This window comes from Passer montanus, unplaced genomic scaffold (genome assembly GCF_014805655.1).
Source record: "Passer montanus isolate IOZ18808 unplaced genomic scaffold, ASM1480565v1 scaffold179, whole genome shotgun sequence".
Lineage (NCBI taxonomy): Eukaryota > Metazoa > Chordata > Aves > Passeriformes > Passeridae > Passer > Passer montanus.
Window position 1 is genome coordinate 30,991 of NW_024365270.1, and position 22,003 is coordinate 52,993.

General features: G+C 45.9%; 1 protein-coding gene across 1 annotated transcript in view; it reads left to right on the forward strand.

Moving 5' to 3' along the window:
• LOC120500175 (homeobox protein Hox-D9) overlaps nt 1–22,003 on the forward strand; it is a 39,236-nt gene that overhangs the window by 14,800 nt on the left and 2,433 nt on the right. The gene's annotated exons all lie outside the window — the stretch shown is intronic.

A 22,003-nucleotide genomic window follows, 5' to 3' on the forward strand; every position in this document is an offset into this window, starting at 1 on the left:
TCTTTCCCCCTTCGTCCCTCCTCCTTTTTCCCTTTTTTCCCCCTTTTTCCCCCTTTTTTTCCCCTTTTTTCCCCTTTTTTCCCGCCTTTTTTCCCTTTTTTCCCCCTTTTTTCCCCCTTTTTTTCCCCTTTTTCCCCTATTTTTTAACATTTTTTCCCTTTTTTCCCTCTCGGGCCCAGCGGGCCTTGGGTTAAAAATCCACCCGGGGCCCCTCGATCCCAAACCCGCCCCAGGAACGGCGGCCGCTGGAAAATCCGAGCGAAAATGAAATTATTGGGGTTGGAAGGGGCCGGGCGGGGCGAGCGGGGCCTCGGCGGGACTCGGCGTTCCCGGGATTTTAGGGGGATTTTTGGGGGATTTTTGTGGGATTTTTCATGGGAATTCGGCGTTCCCGGGATTTTAGGGGGATTTTTGGGGGATTTTTGGGGGATTGTTCATGGGAATTCGGGATTTTAAATAGGATTTTTAATGGGAACTCGGCATTTTCCGGGATTTTTAATGGGATTTTTAATGGGAATTCGGCATTTTTCATGGGATTTTTAATGGGAAATCGGCGTTTCCTGGGATTTTTAATCGGATTTTTAATCGGATTTTTAATGGGAATTCGGCATTTCCCGGGGTCTTTAATCAGATTTTTAATGGGAATTCGGGATTTTAAATAGGATTTTTAATGGGAATTTGGCATTTCCCGGGATTTTTAATCAGATTTTTAATGGGAATTCGGGAATTTAAATAGGATTTTTAACGGGACTTCGGCACTTCCCGGGATTTGAAAGGGGATTTTTGCATTTTCCGGGACTTTTCAGGGCACGGGGAATGTTTGGATTTCAAAAAGGAAAAGCGGCGAGGAAAGGCGCGGCCGGGTGAGTGACGCTGCTCCGCTTTGCGGGGTTTTCCTGTTTTGGACCGTTTGAATTTTGCTGATTTTAATTTTAATCATTTTAATTTTAATCATTTTAATTTTAATCATTTCAATGTAGGCAGTTTGAATTTCGCGGCGTTTCCATAATTTGCATTTCCCCCGGGAAGATTTTATCCTCAGCGGGGTAAAAACCTCCGGGCGAGCTCGGCTGAACTCCGGTTTTAATTCCTTTAAAAATTCCTTTTTAATTTCATTTTTTTCCCCATAATTTTCGTTATAAACCCCCCCGAGCTCTCCCAGAGCAGAAATCCCCGCTGGCTTCTCCTCCCGCCGGGAATTTCGGTGATTTTCCCCCTCCGAGTCGATTTTCCAGCTTTTCCAGCCCTTTTTTTTTTTTATTTTCCAGCCCTTTTTTATTTCTCTCTCTGGTCAAACCCGCGGGTCGGACACAGAGAAATCCCCGGCTCCGAAATCCGGGAAAACTTTTGGGAATATCCTGCCCGAATGGGGCCTGGGCTTCGTTTAAAAATAATAAAATAAAAATTAAAAATTGAATTAAAATTAAAAAATGAAATTTAAATTTAAATTTTAAAATTCGATTAAAATTTAAAATTTTAAATTGGGTTAAAATTAAAATAAAAATTAAAATTTAAAATTGGATTAAAATTAAAATTAAAATTAAAATTTAAAATTGGATTAAAATTTAAATTAAAATTTAAAATTGGATTAAGATTAAAATTAAAATTTAAAATTGGATTAAAATTAAAATTAAAATTAAAATTAAAATTAAAATTAAAATTAAAATTAAAAATTGGATTAAAATTAAAATTACCCTCGCGAGCCGTAAGGAGGAAAATCAAATTGAATTTCTGGGTTTCCAATGCTGGAAGAGCCCATTAAAATCTGTAAATGCAATTAATTCAGGCTTAATTGAATATCCCAGCAAATGGATGCAATAAATATCAACAGAATTTTTATGTTTTGAAGGCAATGCCCGGGGCTGGATTTATTCCTGTTGCTCCTTTCCAAGGATGTTTAATTAAAATAATCCCTTTTTAAAACTTACTCTGTTATCCAGCTGGGAATCCTTGCAAATATTTCCATTTAATTCAAAATACTCCGAAGGGATTTGAAGGAATTCCTAAAAAGAAAGGAAAACTCACGTGAAAAATTAATTAAAAATAAGATTTTAGGGTGAATTTGCTGGACCCTTCCGGGCACAGCGAGAGGTTTAATTAGGAAGGTGAAATGGGTTTGTCTGACCGCGGGCTCAGCCCAAATATTTTGCTAATTAATTGCATTTAATTGCGATGGTTTTACTTTTGACCCCCTTAAAAGAAACCTCATTTAATTAAATTTTGCCGCACGTCTGGGGATTAATTAATATTCTGAATATTAAAGTGGGGCGGATTAATTAATATTTTTAATATTAAAATGGGGCCGAGCTCAACCGTGAGGGTGTAGAGGCACTTTGCATTATTTAATCAGGTAATTAATTAAATTTAATTGGAATTTCGGGTGCTGTGGGGAAACGCTCGCGGAGTTTTGGGGCTGAAAATTCCAATTTATTCCCAAAAAATGGAATGGGAATGGGAAATGGGGAATGGGGATGGGAATGGGATTGGGAATGGGATGGGAAGGGGGATTGGGATGAGAATGGGATGGAAATGGGAATGGGGATGGGAATGGGATTGGGATCGGGATTGGGATGGCAATGGGAATGGGAATGGGAATGGGAATGGGAATGGGATTGGGATGGGAATGCAATGGGATCAGAATTTGGAATGGGATCGGGACTGGGATAGAGATCAAGACCGGGATTGGGAACAGCGTTGGGATTGGAATCGGGATCGGGATCAGGACAAGGATAGAGATGGGGATGGGGACTGGATTTGGAACTGGAATTGAAATTGGGATCAGGATCCACATTGGGATCGGGGTCAGGACTGGGATGGGGATGGGAATTGGGATGGGGATCAGGACTGGGATTGGGACTGGGACTGGGATGGGAATTAGGATTGGGACTGGGATTGGGATCGGGACTGGGATGGGAATTGGGACTGGGACTGGGACTGGGATTGGGATCAGCTCGTCCCACAGATCCCAGGGGGCGAATCCCAGCCAGGACCCCCCGGCCCCGTTCGGTCCTGGTTGGGGGATCCAGGTGGGGTTCAGTCCTGGTTGGGGGATCCAGGTGGGGTTCAGTCCTGGTTGGGGGATCCAGGTGGGGTTCAGTCCTGGTTTGGTCAGGGCAAAATGTTTTTCCTCCGGCTGGAGAGGGAACAAAAGGCTCCGAGCGCCGCCCCGAGGCCACCGGGCACGGAATTCCTGGTGGCGTTCTTTATTGATGGGTTATTGATTTATTATTGATTTATTAGTGGGATTATTGGTGGGATTAGTGGCGGAACCATTTAGTTATTATTTGAATTATTGCTGGAATTATTTATGTAATTATTGATTTATTATTTGAATTATTGCTGGAATTATTGATGTAATTATTGATTTATTATTTGAATTATTGCTGGAATTATTGATGTAATTATTGATTTATTATTTGAATTATTGATGCAATTATTGGCGGAATCATTTAGTTATTATTTGAATTATTGGTGGAATTATTGATGTAATTATTGATTTATTATTTGAATTATTGATGGAATCATTGGCGGAATCATTTAGTTATTATTTGAATTCTTGCTGGAATTATTGATGGATTATTGATTTATTATTGGGATTATTGGTGAGATCATATGTGGAATTACTGGTGGAGTAATTCGGTTATTGTCGGAATTCTTGGTGGAATGATTGATTTATTATTGGAATTATTGGCGGAATTATTGGTGGAATCATTTAGTTATCATTTGAATTATTGAATTATTGCTGGAATTATTGATGTAATTATTGATTTATTATTTGAATTATTGATGGAATTATTGATGTAATTATTGATTTATTATTTGAATTATTGATGGAATCATTGGTGGAATCATTCAGTTATTATTTGAATTCTTGGTGGAATTATTGATGGATTATTGATTTATTGTTGGGATTATTGGTGAGATCATATGTGGAATTACTGGTGGAGTAATTCGGTTATTGTCGGAATTCTTGGTGGAATGATTGATTTATTATTGGAATTATTGGCGGAATTATTGGTGGAATCATTTAGTTATCATTTGAATTATTTGAATTATTTATTTATTATTTGAGTTATGGATGGAATTATCGGAGGAACCATTTAGATATTAATTGAATTATTGCTGGAATTATTTATTCCTTTAATGTCATTTATTTCCGACTCATTTTGCCCCTTTAATGTTATTTATTTGGGGTTGCTTTTCCCCTTTAATGTCATTTATTTGTGATTTCTTTTTCTCCTTTAATGTCCTTTATTTGGGGTTGCTTTTCCCCTTTAAAGTCATTTATTTGTGATTTCTTTTTCTCCTTTAACGTTATTTATTTGGGGTTGCTTTTCCCCTTTAAAGTCATTTATTGTGGATTTCTTTCTCTCTTTTGGTGTTATTTAGTTTGGATTGATTTTCCCTTTAATGTCATTTATTTTGGACTGATTTTGCCCCTTTAATGTTATTTATTTTGGATTTCTTTTTCCCTTTTAATGTCCTTTATTTGGGGTTGCTTTTCCCCTTTAATGTCATTTATTTGTGATTTCTTTTCCCCTTGAACATTATTTATTTTACATTTCTTTTCCCCTTGAACATTATTTATTTCAGATTTCTTTTTCCCTTTTAACGTTATTTATTTCAGATTTCTTTTCCCTGTTAACGTTATTTATTTCAGATTTCTTTTTCCATTTTAAAGTGATTTATTTCAGATTTCTTTTTCCATTTTGAAGTGATTTATTTGTGATTTTAAACCATTTTTCTCCATTCACATCCCGGCCCGGCTCCATTTCTGAGCCAGAGCCGGGGAAAATCTCCCGCTGCACTTTTGGGGTGAAAAAATGGGATTTTATTCACGAGGTTTTGCAAATTCCCTTGGCAGGAAAAGAAAAGTTCTGCACCCAAGGCTGGGGTGGTTTTGTTAAAATTTCACTGCTTAAAAAATAGAAAATATTAATTTTTTTTTTAATTAGAGCTGTGGTACGTGTAGGAAAATGAAGTTATGGATGAAAATCCGGTATTATTATAAATAATGTTAATAGATAAAAATAATATAGAATATAAAATCTATAATGAAACAATTTTGAATTTTAAATAATAAGAATAATTAATAATAATATTCCAGTGATGTCTCGGTGCCTCAGGTAAAAATCGTCGGAGTTTCGCGGCAAAATTCAAATTTCAAATTTCAAGGTGGGGTTTGGAGCCGACCCTGCCCCGCATTTCTGGGCCAAAATGTGAAATAAAAAAGGATAAAAAATCGAGATGAATTTCAAATTAAAACCTGTAAAACCTCGGGCCTGGCCAGCTCCCACCTGGGCCAAAAAAACCCCAAACCACAGCCCAGAAAGTCAAAATCCAAAAAAAAAATGGAGTTTTCTCCTCTTTTGTTCCCTCCAAAATGAGATTTTTGAGGCCTCTTGGCCGGGATTTTGTTTGTGTTCCCAAAGTTCGCCAACAGGGAGAAGTTTGATTGGATTTTATTGGATTTTATTGGATTTTTCTGGGATTTTTCTGGGATTTTTCTGGTATTTTCCTGTCTTCTCTTGTATTTTTATCATATTTTATTGCATTTTATTGCATTTTTCTTGTATTTTCTTGTAATTTTCTTGTATTTTCTTGTATTTTATTGTATTTTTCTGGTATTTTCCTGTCTTTTCTTGTATTTTCTTGTATTTTATTGTATTTTTCTGGTATTTTCCTACATTTTCTTGTATTTTCATCATATTTTATTGTATTTTTCTGGTATTTTCCTGTCTTTTCTTGTATTTTATCATATTTTATTGCATTTTTCTTGTATTTTCTTGTAATTTTTGGTATTTCCTTGTATTTCTCCTGTGTTTCCGGCCCCTGGATTTACGCCCGCGGAAGCGGAGCCGAGGTCCCGCCGAGTTTCTTCCTCCTCCGCTGAACTTTTCAACTGCCCCGAACCTGCCCTTCCAGCCCTGCCTGGAGCCGTCCCAGGGCGGATTTTCCATTTCTGCGCCCTCCTTTCATCGCTGAATTCGCTCTGAGGACAAGCCCCGGGTAAGAAATGGAATCTCTGTCTCTTCAATATTTTAAATATTTTAAATATTTTAAAATATATTAAATATATTTAATATATTAAATAGATATTAAATAGGTATTAAATAGATATTAAATAGATATTAAATAGATATTCATATTTACATAGGAAAAGCAGTTTGTGGCCTGAGCCTGTTGGCTGGGAAAGTCCTTTAAAAAAAAAATAAATATAGAATATTTTAAAAAATAAATATAGAATATTTTATATATATATATAAATAAATAGTATATATATATATAATTTGAAATAATAAACATTATTGAACACATAATTTTAGTATTAAATTATTAAACGAAATATTTAAATGATCATTTACATAAATATAATAAATGTTTATATATATATATATGTATAATTTATAACTTTTCCCCCTAAATGGGAATTTTGGGGAGGTTTTCCCTGAAAATTTCCCCCGTGGAAACTCTCGGGGCCTCACTCCCCTCTAATTCTCCTTTTCCCATCATTTTATCCCATTTTCCACCGAGCTGGAGGGAGAAAATCCCATTGATTTCTGCACATTGCCCTTTTCCCCTAAAACAACCCCCAATTTTCACTTTTTCTCCCTTTCTTTAATGGATTTCTGTGGTTTTTACGCTTTTCCCTCCCAGTTTATTTTTTCTTTCAATGACCCAAGTTATGTTTCCTTCCAGGGGAGGAGATCCTGAATAATTCCCATTTTCCCCCCAAAATTCCTCGTGTTTACCTTGCAAAATCTTCCCAAAATTCTCCTTTTTTATCCCCCCAGAACTCCCTGCTTTTATTCTGCAAAAATTTCTCCAAATTCTCCTTTTTTATCCACCAGAACTCCCTGCAAAATCTTCCCAAAATTCTCCTTTTTTATCCCCCCAGAACTCCCTGCTTTGACCTGCAAAAATTTCCCAAATTTTCCTTTTTCACCCCAGAACTCCCTCCAAAATCTTCCCAAAATTCTTCTTTTTTCCCCCAGAACTCCCTGTTTTAATCCTGCAAAATCTTCTCAAAATTCTCCTTTTTTCCCCCCAGAACTCCCTGCTTTCACCTGCAAAAATTTCCCAAAATTCTCCTTTTCTCCCCCAGAACTCCCTACAAAAATTTCCCAAAATTCTCCTTTTTATCCCCCACCAGTACTCATTGTTTTTACTCTACAAAACCTTCCCCAAATTCTCCTTTTTTATCCCCCCAGGAACTCCCTGCTTTGACCTGCAAAAATTTCCCAAAATTTTCATTTTCACCCCAGAACTCCCTGCAAAAATTTCTCAAAATTCTCCTTTTTCCCCCCAGAACTCCCTGTTTTAATCCTCCAAAACCTTCCCCAAATTCTCCTCCTTTTTTATCCCCCCAGGAACTCCCTGCTTTGACCTGCAAAAATTTCCCAAAATTTTCATTTTCACCCCAGAACTCCCTGCAAAAATTTCTCAAAATTCTCCTTTTTCCCCCCAGAACTCCCTCAAGAATCTTCCCCAAATTCTCCTTTTTTATCCCCCCAGAACTCCCTGCTTTTACCCGCAAAAATCTCTCAAAATTCTCATTTTCCCCCCAGAACTCCCTCCAAAACCTTCCCCAAATTCTCTTTTTCCCCCCAGAACTCTTTGCTCTAACTCCACCCCAACCTCTCCAAACTCCAGCAGCTTTGGCCTTAAAAAACCCCACAAAAACCCCTAAAAAGCCCCAATTAAAACCCGACAAAAATGACATTTTAATGGCAGCCCCGCTCGGCCGGCCCCGTGTAGGAAGCGACCTTTCAAAGGGCCGAGGCGGGGGAAGAATTCGGGTTTTTTCTGCTTTTTATGGCTGCGAAAATCGCTTTTTTCTCCCCGTCAAAGGCGTTTTACCGCTCCCGGCGCGGTTTGAGCGTCCCGCGATTATCCCAAAATTCCGGGCGCGTTTTATTTCCTTATCCCGCCCCCCAGGGTCCCTTTGTGCCTTTTTGTTCCCTGGCAACTGCTGCGCTCTCCAAGTTCAGCGAGCCCCGCGAAACGGCTGCGAGGGCGCCTTTTTGGGGGGTTTTTGGGGTTTTTTGGGGTTTTTGGGGTTTTTGGGGTTTTTGGGGTTTTTTAAATGTTTTCTTAGGGGGGGTTGGGGTTTTTTTTAAGGGGTTTTAAAGGTTTTTTAAAGGGAGTTTGGGGATTTGGGTGGTTTTGGGGGTTTGGGGGGTTTTAGGGTTTTTTAGGGGTTTTTTTAGGGTTTTTTAGGGTTTTTTGGGTTTTTTTTTTTAAGGTTTTCTTAGGGGGGTTTTGGGGTTTTTTTTTTAAGGAGTTTTAAAGGTTTTTTAAAGGGAGTTTGGGGATTTGGGTGGGTTTTGGGGTTTTGGGGGTTTTAGGGGTTTTTAGGGGTTTTTTTAAGGTTTTTTTTAGGGTTTTTTAGGGGTCTTTTTAAAGGTTTTCTTAGGGGGGTGGGGTTTTTTTTTAAAGGAGTTTTAAAGGTTTTTTAAAGGGAGTTTGGGGATTTGGGTGGGTTTTGGGGTTTTGGGGGTTTTAGGGGTTTTTAGGGGTTTTTTTAAGGTTTTTTTTAGGGTTTTTTAGGGGTCTTTTTAAAGGTTTTCTTAGGGGGGTTTGGGGTTTTTTTTAAGGGGTTTTAAAGGTTTTTTAAAGGGAGTTTGGGGATTTGGGTGGTTTTTGGGGTTTTGGGGGTTTTTTAAATGTTTTCTTAGGGGGGTTGGGGTTTTTTTTTAAAGGAGTTTTAAAGGTTTTTTAAAGGGAGTTTGGGGATTTGGGTGGTTTTGGGGTTTTGGGGGTTTTAGGGTTTTTTAGGGTTTCTTTAGGGTTTTTTTTAAAGGGAGTTTGGGGATTTGGGTGGGTTTTGGGGTTTTGGGGGTTTTAGGGGTTTTTAGGGGTTTTTTTAAGGTTTTTTTTAGGGTTTTTTAGGGGTCTTTTTAAAGGTTTTCTTAGGGGGGTTTGGGGTTTTTTTTAAGGGGTTTTAAAGGTTTTTTAAAGGGAGTTTGGGGATTTGGGTGGTTTTTGGGTTTTTGGGGGTTTTAGGGTTTTTTAGGGGGTTTTTTAGGGTTTTTGGGGGTTTTTGTAGGGGTTTTTGAGGCGGTTTTTAAAAGGGTTTTTTTAGGAGTTTTTTGGGGGTTTTTTAAGGATTTTTTTAGTATTCTGGGACTTTTTAAGGGTTTTTTAGGGTTTTCCAGGGGTTTTTTTAGGGTTTTTAGGGTTTTTTAGGATTTTTATGGTTTTTTAGGGTTTTTAGAGGTTTTTAGGGGTTTTTTTAGGGTTTTTTAGGGTTTCTTTAGGGTTTTTTGGGGTTTTTGTAGGGGTTTTTGAGGCGGTTTTTAAAAGTTTTTTGGGGGTTTTTTAAGGATTTTTTTAGTATTCTGGGGCTTTTTTAGGGTTTTTAGGGGTTTTTAGGATTTTTATGGTTTTTTAGGGTTTTTAGAGGTTTTTAGGGGTTTTTTTAGGGTTTTTGGGTTGGGCATTGCCGGAGCAGCGCTGCCCTGTGGATTAGGTAGTTTCATGTTGTTGGGCTCTCGCTTTCAAACACAACGACACGGAACTGCCCGCTCCACTCCAGTCAATCCTCGGCGCTGGGGACACCGCCAGCCCCCTTGTCCCCGTGCCCGGCTGCCACCTCCGCTTGTCCCCGTGCCCGACTGCCAGCCCCCTTGTCCCCGTGCCCGGCTGCCACCTCCGCTTGTCCCCGTGCCCGACTGCCAGCCCCCTTGTCCCCGTGCCCGGCTGCCACCTCCGCTTGTCCCCGTGCCCGACTGCCAGCCCCCTTGTCCCCGTGCCCGGCTGCCACCTCCGCTTGTCCCCGTGCCCGACTGCCAGCCCCCTTGTCCCCGTGCCCGGCTGCCACCTCCGCTTGTCCCCGTGCCCGACTGCCAGCCCCCTTGTCCCCGTGCCCGGCTGCCACCTCCGCTTGTCCCCGTGCCCGACTGCCACCTCTGCTTGTCCCCGTGCCCGACTGCCACCTCCCTTGTCCCCGTGCCCGACTGCCAGCCCTCTTGTCCCCATGCCCGACTGCCACCTCTGCTTGTCCCCGCGCCCGACTGCCACCTCCCTTGTCCCCGTGCCCGACTGCCACCTCCCTTGTCCCCGTGCCCGACTGCCACCTCCCTTGTCCCCGTGTCCGACTGCCACCCCCCTTGTCCCCGCTCCCGCTGCCACCTCCGCTTGCCCCCGTCCCCGACTGCCCCCTCCCTTGTCCCCGTGTCCGACTGCCACCTCCCTTGTCCCCGTGCCCGACTGCCAGCCCCCTTGTCCCCGTGCCCGACTGCCACCTCTGCTTGTCCCCGTGCCCGGCTGCCACCTCCGCTTGTCCCCGTGCCTGACTGCCAGCCCTCTTGTCCCCGTGCCCGACTGCCAGCCCTCTTGTCCCCGTGTCCGACTGCCACCCCTCTTGTCCCCGTGCCCGACTGCCACCCCTCTTGTCCCCGTGCCCGACTGCCACCTCCCTTGTCCCCTCTCCTGCTGCTGCCAGCCTCCCTTGTCCCTTCTCCGGCTGCCACCTCGTCTTGTCCCCTTGTCCGGCTGCCGGGCCCTGCTGGCACCGCCAGGGAGGCTGGGTCTCTCTCCTGTGTCACCTGCCTGGCTCCGTGTCCCCTCTCTGGACCCGTGTCCCCTCTCCTGGGTCTTTGTCCCCTCCTAGGTCTGCGTCCCCCTCCCGGCACAGTGTCCCCACTCTAGGGCCGTGACTCCTCTTCATCCCTGGGGCCGTGTCCCCCCTCTTGGTCCTTGTCCCCCTCTCTGGCTCCGTGTCCCCTCTCTGGCTCCGTGTCCCCTCTCTGGGTTCTTGTCCTCTTTCTCAGTCCGGGTCCCCCACTCGGGCCCGTGTCCCCTCTCCCAGGACCGAGATCCCCTTCATCCCTGGGCCCGTGTCCCCTCTCGGGTCCGTGTCCCCTCTCGGGCCCGTGTCCCCTCTCTGGGTTCTTGTCCCCCTCTCGGGCCCGTGTCCCCTCTCAGGCCCGTGTCCCCTCCCGGGCCCGTGTCCCCTCTCGGGCCCGTGTCCCCTCTCGGGTCCGTGTCCCCTCTCTGGCTCCGTGTCCCCTCCCAGGCCCGTGTCCCCTCCCGGGACTGTCGCTCCCCTTCATGCCCGGCCCGGTTCCCGCTCCCGTGCCCGGTGTTTGTCCCGGCGGCGCTGAGGAAGGGCTGGCAGCCCAGTGTCCCCTCCTGTCCCTGCTCTGCACTTCACCGGGACTGGAGCCACCGGCTCCGTGTCCCCAGCCCGGCTCCGTGTCCCTGACCCGGCTCCGTGTCCCCAGCCCAGCTCCGTGTCCCCAGCCCGGCTCCGTGTCCCCATCTTGGCTCCGTGTCCCTGACCCGGCTCCGTGTCCCCAGCCCGGCTCCGTGCCCACACCCCATAGCAGTGTCCCCGACCCCGGCTCCATGTCCCCAACTCCATATCAGTGTCCCCACCCCAGCTCGGTGTCCCCAGCCCGGCTCCGTGCCCCATCCGGTCCCAGGCAGGGATGGGATGGGATGGGATGGGATGGGATGGGATGGGATGGGATGGGATGGGATGGGATGGGATGGGATGGGATGGGATGGGCAGGGATGGGCAGGGATGGGATGGGATGGGATGGGCAGGGCAGGGCAGAGCGAGCAGGGCAGGGCAGGGCAGGGCAGGGCAGGGCACCGGTGGCGCTTTCTTTGTTCCAATCCCGTCCCGGGGGCCTTTGGCGAGCCCGCGCAGGCACGCCCGGAATCATCAAGAGCTGATTAACGCTCTAATTAGGCTGCGGCGCCTCTCAGAGGCTGAAATGCCCCTCCCCGCAGATCCCCCCGGGCCGGGGTCAGCAAACCCCCCCGGTTTGTGTCTGGAATTGAAATACATCCCATAAATACACGCGGGGCCAGCAAGGGATTTATTTTCGGGCTGTGATCCCCAGCTCGGGGTGGCGCGTGGGTTTAGGCAGCACAAAAGGGCTGCAGCAGCTCTCGGGTTTAATAATTCCACCTGATAAAATAAGTTTATTTTAATTTCCCCCGGTAATTTTTGCAGGGACCGGGCTGGGCAGCGAAATGCCGAATTTTCCTATGGAAAAAATGGGATTTAGCTTTGAGGATCTGGAATATTTGGTGACCCAGGGGCCGCTGGGCCGGGATTTGAGGGGCTGAGAGATGATGGCTGGGAGCTGATCTGTAATTTCATCACCTCTGACATCTCCTCTAACTCCAAACCCATCATCTGCGGCATTCCTCAGGCAATTTCACCGAATAAAAGCATTTTTTAGGTGGCCACAACATTTTCGCCACATCCTTCCTCTCAACGCGTGGGAACACATCGGTTAAAAAGGGAAAACAAACCCAGCAGAGCCCCGACAGTATAAAATTTCAGTGAGGGGGCAGAGCCCGTCGGGGTGAGACCCCGCGCTCCCCCTCCGCACCCGCGGAGCTCCGAGCGCGCCGGGAGCCGGCTCGGCCCGCGCCGCTCCCAGCCCTCGTAAAACCAAATTTCACATGGTCCGGGCCGGGGCCGGGCGAGCCTGGGAACTGATCCCTGCCAGGTTTAGGGAATTAAACTTTGATACCAAATCCAGCGCCTCCCCCGCCATCTGCTCCTGCTTTTTGTGACCCAGCCTGCTCCCTTTTTTAATTTTTTTTTTTTAGTTTAGGCTGGGTTTTTTTTGTTTTTTCTTTTTTTTTTACAGTTTTCTTCCAGTGTTGCAAGAAAACCAAACCAACCCAACCCCCGGCGTGGCTGGGGGTTAAAATCCGTGTTTCACTCCCCAGAGCCGCCGCTCTCGCCTGTAAACAAACACCGGAGGGGAGGCGAGGGGAAAGTCAAACAGCGTAAAATGAGCGCGGGTTTAGGGCTCCCTGGGACCCCGGCCCGGGAACAAGCGCTGCCCGAGCCCGGCCTCAAAGCCCTGAAACGGAAAAGGACAATCTGGGCAAGTTAATCATCAACCGGCCGCTAATGAGGGCCCCGAGCAGCCGCCCCCGGCCCGGCACCGTCTGGGGCCGCGGCCCCCGATGTGAAACCGGGGGGCAGAGCTCGGGGCAGCCCGGGGGTCCCCAAAGCCGAGTTTGGGGCTCCCTCCCCAGGGAAAGCCCAGGCTGAGGTGGGCAGGGGGGCGGCGCTCGGGTTGTGGCGTTTTCGGGGTGAAAAAGCCCAAAAAGAGGAGCTTACCTGCGGCGGGTGGGGACGGCGCCGCGCTCCGCTCCGAGCCGCGCTGCTCCGCGCTGCCCCGCGAGGGAAAACTCGGCTTGAAACCAGCGCCCCCCCCCCCAAATCCCGCTCCTGCCGAAGCCCGGCCTGGCCGAGCTCCCCCGGTTTAATGGGGAGGGGGCGAGCCGGTCCCCAAGGGAGAAATTCCGCTTTTATTGGGATTTTCTGGAAACAATTCCGGCTCCGCTCCCGTACCTGTGCGCGCCCTGTCCGCTCCCGCGGGGACAGCCGCGCTTTGTCACCAGCGCGGGGCATCCCCTCCGTCCCTCCCTCCCTCCTCCCAGCCTCAACCGCGCTCTGGGGCTTTTTTGGGGTTTGTTTTAGGGTTACACCCCCGGCACCCCAAAGCAGAGCCGGCAGAACGCCCTAAACGCGAGCTGGATGAAGCTTTTGGGGTTTTTTGGTTTTTTTTAGTGTTACATCCCCGACACCCCAAAGCAGAGCCAGCAGAGCCCCCTAAACGCGAGCTGGATTAAAGTTTTGGGTTTTTTTGGGTTTTGGGGTTTTTTTGGGGTTGTTTTTTTTTTTGTTTGTTTGTTTGTTTTGTTTTGTTTTTTGAGGGATTTCCCAATTACACCCCCGGCACCCCAAAGCAAAGCCTAGAACGGAAGCTGGACAATGATTTTGGTTTTTTTTGGGGGGCTTTTTAGGGGATTCTTGGGGTTTTTTTTGAGGAGTATCGCGGTTACACTGCCGGAACCTCAAAGCAGAGCCAGCAGAATCTGAGAAACGCAAGTTGGACGATAATTTTGGGGTATTTTTGGGGTTTTTTTAGGAGTATCCCAGTTACACCCCTAGCAGAGACAGAATAATCTGGACAATGGCTTCGGTTTTGTTTTTGTTTTGGTTTGGGTTTTTTTGGGGGGGAGAAGGCTTTTTAGGATATTTTTGGGGTTTTTTTATGGATATCCCCGTCACACCCCAAAGCAGAACCAGCAGAATCCCCTAAAGGCGAGGTGGATGATGGTTTTGGGGCACTTTTGGGGTTTTTTTGAGGGGTATCCCCGTTACACCCCAAAGCAGAGACAGACTAATCTGCTAAAGGGGACTTGGACGGTGGTTTGGGGTATTTTTGAGCTTTTTAGGATATTTTGGTTTTTTTTTTGAGGGGTATCCCTTCACACCCCAAAGCAGAGCCGCAGAATCCCCCAAACGCGAGGTGGACGATGCTTTTGGGGCACTTTTGGGGTTTTTTTGAGGGGTATCCCCGTCACACCCCAAAGCAGAGCCGCAGAATCCCCCAAACGCGAGGTGGACGATGCTTTTGGGGCACTTTTGGGGTTTTTTTGAGGGGTATCCCCGTCACACCCCAAAGCAGAGCCGCAGAATCCCCCAAACGCGAGGTGGACGATGCTTTTGGGGCACTTTTGGGGTTTTTATCCCCAAAGCACAGCACGGCAGCTGGCGGGGTGCAAAACCCACCGCAGGAATTCCCTGGGAGCCGAAAATTTCTCCAAGCAGGGGCGGGAGGGGGTCCCCAACCACAACCCCCCCTTTATTCCCCCTTTTCCCTTCCCAAGCTCCCCACGCTCCCTCTTCCCGGGACCCCGTTTTATGAACCGCCGAGCTTACGAACCTCACTGGAAATCTGATTTATTTTTGTTATTTTTTCCTTTTTTCAGCAGACGGCGGCACTCGAACCCGAGCGCACGAAGTGGCCAGGGTGGATCCTTCACTTTTTTAGGCCACAGAAACTTATTTCGGGTTTTTTTCCCCCGAAGTTTTACCCTCCAGGAGGGAATTTCGCGTGCTGGGGAGGGGGAGACTCTGACTGAGGTTTCTTTCATGACCTCTTACGTGCTTAAGTGTGTTGTTCATAAATTAGGGTGGGGGGTTAATTCTGTTTCCTGAGCCTTAAAACCCAAAAAACCAAAACCACGAAGTGGCCAAGGTGGATCCTTCACTTTTTTAGGCCACAGAAACTTATTTCGGGATTTTTTTCCCCAAAGTTTTACCCTCCAGGAGGGAATTTCGCGTGCTGGGGAGGGGGAGACTCTGACTGAGGTTTCTTTCATGACCTCTTACGTGCTTAAGTGTGTTGTTCATAAATTAGGGTGGGGGGTTAATTCTGTTTCCTTAAAACCCAAAAAACCAAAACCAAAACCAAAAATAAAAAACTAACCACCAAACCAAACAAACAAAAAACCAAAACACCAAAAAAACCCACAAAAGACCAAAAAAACCCCACCACCAAAAAACAAAAAACCCAAAAGCAAACAAACAAAACAAAACAAAACAAAAACCAAAAACCCCCAAAAAACCCCCAAAATTTGCTCGGTTTTTTGTGCTTATCGGCGTTATTATAATGACAATTATTGGGATGTTTAATGCCTTTAAAACGGCAAAACCAAAAATAAAAAACTAACCACCAAAACAAACAAACAAACAAACAAACCCAAAAAACCCACAAAAAAAAAACCCAAAAAAAACCCACCACCAAAAACCAAAAAACCCAAAAGCAAACAAACAAAACAAAACAAAACAAAAACCAAAAACCCCAAAAAACCCCCAAAATTTGCTGGGTTTTTTGCGATAATCGGCGTTATTATAATGACAATATCGGAATGTTTAATGTCTTTAAAACGAGCGCTCCAAGGCTGAGTTATCGCGGTTTTATCTCCACACTTTTCCGCAGAAAAGGAAGTTCGCCCTCAGCTTTTTTCCTCCCTTGGCGCTCCCAAACCCAAACCGGCCCGGGAAAAACCCCAAATCCCTCAGGTGGGGGAAAATCCCGGGGAATGCCCCAAAATCCTGCCCAGGGAGGGCAAAGCCCCAAATCTCCTCCGGAGCTCGGGAGGTGACACCGGCCGCAAGAAGCCGCCAGTTTTATTAAAAAATAACAAAAAAAAACTCCTTTAAAAAGTGGTTTAAAGGCGTTTCCGGGAGGAACCAGCCGAAATCGCTCCGGTTTTAACCCAAAATTTACAAACCAGCGGAAGGCGGCGGCGGCAGGGCCGAAAATGGGAATATTCCCGAAATATTTGGGGTTTGGAGGGCGGGAAAGGGCGATCTGCGCGCCAGGAGGGGTCCCGGCCCTCGGGAAATTCGGGTGAAATGTTCCCGGGTGAAATGTTCCTGCTCTCCAGAGCCAAAAAAAAGGGAAATTCGGGTGAAATGTTCCTTCCCTCCACAGCCAAAAAAAGGGATTTTCAACCAGAATATCCCCAATTCCCCCTCGCAGCCAAATCCGCTCGGCGCCGACTCAGCAAAGCCCCGGAAAAGTTTTCGCTCCGATTTTTATTTTTTTTTTCAGTATTTTTTTTCCCCACTTCCCTTCCGCACATCGCGCCCGCATTTCAAACCCGGCCAAACTCGCCTCGTTTCTCCCAAAAATTCAGATTTTTCCACGCCGCTCCTTGAGTTTCCCCCCTCCAATTTTTGGGGTGGTGTTGTTTTTTTTGTGTGGTTTTTTATTGTTTGTTTTGTTTTTTGTTTTGTTTTGTTTTTGTGGGTTTGGTTTTTTTTGTGGGTTTTTTGGTTGTTGTTGTTGGGGTTTTATTGGGTTATTTTTGGGTTTTTTTGGGAAGAAGCACTCCCAATTCCATCTCTGCTGCCTTTTAACGGAGCATTCAAACCCCCGGCAGCACCGCCGGCTCTCCAGGCCCCCAGCCCCTCTCAGAAAATGCTCCAAAAGAGACGAAGAGATAAAAAATAAACTCCGGAAGGCGCGGAGACTCGGGAGCAGCAGAGCCGACGCTTTTGCTGCTCTTCCTGCGAGTTTGCAGCTTTTTCTCGCTCGGTTTTGCCTCTCCGAGGATCCCTCCCGCTGAAATTTATTTGCTCCACAACGCACACACTCACACGTTGCCGGCGTTATTTACAGCACAGAAAATGCTCCAAAAGAGACGAAGAGATAAAAAATAAACTCCGGAAGGCGCGGAGACTCGGGAGCAGCAGAGCCGACGCTTTTGCTGCTCTTCCTGCGAGTTTGCAGCTTTTTCTCGCTCGGTTTTGCCTCTCCGAGGATCCCTCCCGCTGAAATTTATTTGCTCCACAACGCACACACTCACACGCTGCCAGCGTTATTTACAGCAGCCGCGCCGGCTTTTTATTGTATTTTACTTTATTTTATTTTATTGTATTTTATTTTAATTATTTTATTTATTTTATTTTATTTTATGATTCTTATTTCTTTTTTCCTTGCCGGGCGTGTATTTATTGCAGGTGAGCCGGGGCCGGGCACCGAGCAGGTGTTTCTTTATTTTATTTTATTTTATTTTATTTTATTTTATTATTTTATTTTATTTTATTATTTCTTTTTTCCTTGCCGGGCGTGTATTTATTGCAGGTGAGCCGGGGCCGGGCACCGAGCAGGTGTTTCCCTTCAATAATTCCATTTTTCACCTTTTCCAGCGCTGTTTATCATCAGCTGGGTAAACGCAGCCACTTTCAACCTTAAATCTGATTTTTTCCCCCCGCTCTCACGGCGCTTGCGGAGTTCCCCCGAATTCCTTTGTGGGACTGCCTGGTTTGATTATATTTATTTTTTTTTTTTAAAAAAAGGAATAATTTCTGGAGGCAATAAAGGCGAGAGATACGACAGGGCGAGCGCCCGCTCGTATTTCACTGCTGGTGACACGCGGGCTTCCCTCGCCAACCCCACAGCCCCGCGGCGAGCTCCAAAAAGGAGAGGAAAAATTTAAAAAAATTAAAATATATTATTTAAAAATCAGTTAGAAGCGCGAAAAGTTGGAAAAACCAGAGATTTTCCCCCCGGAGCAGCGCGGATTTTGGGATTTATTTGGGAATAATCCCCGGGAAGGAGAGGGGACCTCGCGGGTCTCACCTGGGGGCATTCCCCCCTCGGCTGGGCCCCAAAATGTCCCCAAAATGTCCCTTAAATGTCCCCAAAATGTCCCCAAAATGTTCCCAAAACGTCCCCAAAATGTCCCCAAATTGTCCCCAAATTGTCCCCAAATTGTCCCCAGAGCTCCCCTCGGCCGGAGCCCGCGGCCCGAGCGGCTCCTCCCGCCCGGGGCTGCCAAAAAATGAAATTAAATTCAAATTTCCGCCGCCCTTCGCCCCGGGCGATTTCGCTTTTTAACCAAAGGAGCCCCAAAATCGCCGCTTTTTGCGGAGATCGGGGCGGGGGGACGCTCAGCGTTGGGGTGCGGGGGTTTCATCGCCTTCATCACCACCATCATCATCATCGGCATCGCCCCCCGTGTGACCGGAGCCCCGCAGCTCGCTGCCGGCGGCCGGGAAAAGGCGAAAATTGGATTTTTTCCCCCATTTTAGCGCCGGTGCGGGTTATCCCGGGCTGGCAGCGATGTCCCGGATTTATCCCGGGAGAAAAGCGCCGAGCCCTCGCTGGGTGAGGGCGGCGAACCGAGCCCCAAAGCCGGGAAAATCCGGGTTTGTTTCCATTTATTTCGATTTATTTTTATTTATTTTGTTGTGTTTTCCCCGCGCCCTGGGCAGAACCTTTCCCTTCACCCGTCACTTACGAGGCCGCAGAACTTCTGGCAATAAATCGATTTATCCTCGGGGTTTGGGAGCCGCGAGGAGCAAAAAAACCGCTCAAAAATCTCAAGTTTTGGGGGAAAAACACGGAGAAAAATGAGAGTGAAGTTGAGTGCGACTGTTACGGCCCGACTCCAGGAAAATCACTTTTTATTTTATTTTATTTTATTTTCCCGGGATCGGGGGCAGCACCTTTCCCTTCACCCAACATTTACGAGGCCGCAGAACCGCGGGAAATAAATCAATTTATCCTCGGGATTTCGGAGCACCGGAGAGCGAAAAACCACTCAAAAATCTCCGATTTTGGGGGAAAAACAAGTTAAAAAGCGAGCGGGGCGGGGGCGGCGCTGGACACGCAGCGTGGGCTTTTTTCTCCTGGTTTTTTTCACTTTTTTTCCCCCTTTTTTCCCTTTTTTTCCCCGTTTTTTTCTCCTTTTTCCCCTTTTTTTCTCTTCCCCGGGCAATAAATGGGGAACAAAGCCGCCTCTGCCTTTTACTGGCCTCGTAAACGGCCCCAAAGCTCCCGAATTTGGGGAACTGAAAGCGGAATGAGCGCGGCTTTGTCCGGCCGCGGGAGATCCCGAAATTTTCAATTTATTTCCAGGAAAATGCGGCAGCGCCGAGCCCAAAGAAAGCTCAGGGTGCACCCAGGGGCGGCTTGAAATTGAAATATTTCAAATTTTACTCATTGAAATATTTGGAATTTCTTTTTTGTTTTTTTTTTGGCTTGTTCAGCATCCTTCCTCCCGTGGCGGACGGTTCATTATTTATAATTATTTATAATTATTTATCATTATTTATAATTATTTGTCATTATTTATCATTATTTATCATTATTCATAATTATTTATAATTATTTATATTTATTTATTTATAAGTAATTATACTTATTTATAATTATTTATTTATTGTTTCTAATGATTCATAATTGTTTATTTATAGTTATTTATGGTTATTTATAATTATTTATAGTTATTTATATGATTTATTTTTATTTTTATTATTTATTTATTTATCATAATTATTTATAGTTATTTATAATTATTTATAATTACTTCCATCGTCCTCGGCAGTGCTCCGGGGAAGGTTTTTCTCCCCCAAAATGCGGATTTTTAGTTGTTTTTATATCTGTGTGTGACCATAAAGAAGTCCCGGCCGGGAGGGGGGCGGGGGCGGTTCGTGTTTATCCTTTTATTTATTTATTTATTTATTTATTTATTTATTTATTTATTTCCCCCCCGAGCTTCTCGAGAGGCGCAGAGATGGCTTTTCTCTCCATCCCCCCTCAATCCCCGCGATCGCCCCCGGAGGCCCCGCGGCCGCCTCGGCGTCTTCCCCGAACAGCTCAAAAAAAAAAAAAATCAAAAACCCAAAAATCCCAAATCCCAGCCCCGCCCCTCCCAGCAGCCAAAACCGCGCGGGGGGGGAGGAAGCGGAAACACAAAAAAAACAAAAAAAAATCAAAATATTGGCGTTGAGCGCCGCTTTATTTAATTTTTTAATTTTTTTTTTCGGTTCTTTATTTTTTCCGCCTGTGCTGACGTGCGGCCGCGCGCGGGGCCGGCGCGGGCGCGGGGCGGGGGCGACAAAAAAAAAGGTAAAAAGGGGAGGAAAAGGGGGGAAAGGGGGAAAAAGGGGAGGAAAAGGGGAAAAAACGGGGGGGGAAAGGGGGGAAAACGGGGGAGAATGGGAGAAAAGGGAGAAAAAGAGAGGAAAAGAGAGGAAAATGGGAAAAAACGGGGAAAAGGGGGGAAACAGGGAAAAAGGGGAGGAAAACGGGGGGAAAGGGGAAGAAAAAGGAGGAAAAGGGAGGAAATTCCGCGGCCGCGGGGGCAGAGAGGGTGAGAGAAAAGGGGGGAAAAAAGGAAAAAGAGGAAAAATCCCCAGGAAAAAAAGTTCGCTGTGAGCGAAGCGCGGAAACGCCGCGGGGGAGGAGAGCGGGAGAGGAAAAAGGGAAAAAATGGGGAAAAAGAGGAAAAATCTCCGGGGAAAAAGTTCAGCGGGGCCCGCGGAGGTTCCGCGCTGCCCCCGCGGCTCTGCCGGCGCTTCCTGGCGGCCGCGCGGTTGATTTGTGCTGTTAATTGTTTGTTGATTAACGCGGGGCTGAGTGCTCCGAAGTCACGCTCCTTCCCTGGGTTAAAAAAACCCTGGAGAAGGAGGGAGGGCTTGGAGTTAATTAGCTTTATATCCGCTTTTATATCGCTTTTATATCGGTTTTATATCGGTTTTTATATCAGTTTTATATCAGTTTTATATCAGTTTTATATCAGTTTTATATCGGTTTTATATCGGTTTTATATCAGTTTTTATTCGTGGTTTAGCCAGACTGGGGAAACGTTCAGCTCCAGCTTTTTCCGCCTGAAATACGGATTAAAAATAATATTAATAATCCGCCTGGGGGGCACTTAATGCTATTAATATTATTATTATAATTATTGTTGTTATTTTTAATGATAATCTGGGGTTGGAGCGGCGCTGTCACCTCCCGCTGTCACCTGGTGACCCCGCAGCCGTTTCGCCTTCCCGGGAAAGATTTTCCCATAAAAAACCCCGAATTTTTCTACAAAACCCCGAATTTTTCCCATAAAAACCCCGAATTTTTCTACAAAACCCCGATTTTTCCATAAAAACCCCGCTTTTTTCCAGCCTGGCAGAGCAGCAGCGCCTGCCGGGCCAAGAGTCCCATTTTCCCCCCTTTAAATGAACTTTTTTTTCCCATTAAAAGCAGAAATTATTCTCTCCCCCCTCGCGATTTCCTCTTGCGCGGCGTTCTGGTGGCGCTTTTTTTTTCTTTTTTAAATTTACTTTTAATTTATTTTCCTTTTTTTCCCCTATCATTGAACTCGCCCGCAGCCACAAAAAAAAGAAAAGTCCTTTTCTCTTGTGCTGGGCAGAGATCCAGAACAAACTCGGGCCTGGCTGTGAATGAGCGCGGCAAACCAAACACCCGAAAATGGAACTTTTTGTCCCAAAATAATCGCTGGTAAAGCCTGGGCGCGCTCTGGTTTTTTGGTTTCAATAATAATTGAATTTCGGGCTGTTTTGCAGCGAGTCCTGGCGCAGATTTCCCCATTTCCCCTTTTTTTTTTATTATTTATTTTTTGTTTCTCCCTGATGAATCCCTGCCTGGAAGCTGCTCGTTTATTTTACTGGATTTTAAAGAAAATAAAAACCAAAATAAAAGAGGTGCCGGGACCTCTCCCCGCTCTCCTTCCTGCGCGGGGATTTGCGAGCAGCCAAGGAATAAAATCACATTTTAACGCCCCAAAATGCCCCAAAGTCGCCGATCTAAAGGATGGCGAGCAGGATTAACAATATCAATTATTAACAGCTTTCCTCCTCTTCAATAATTAATTCTGCATATTTGATCGAGGCAATTACGGGGAGGAAAGAGCAGCGCAA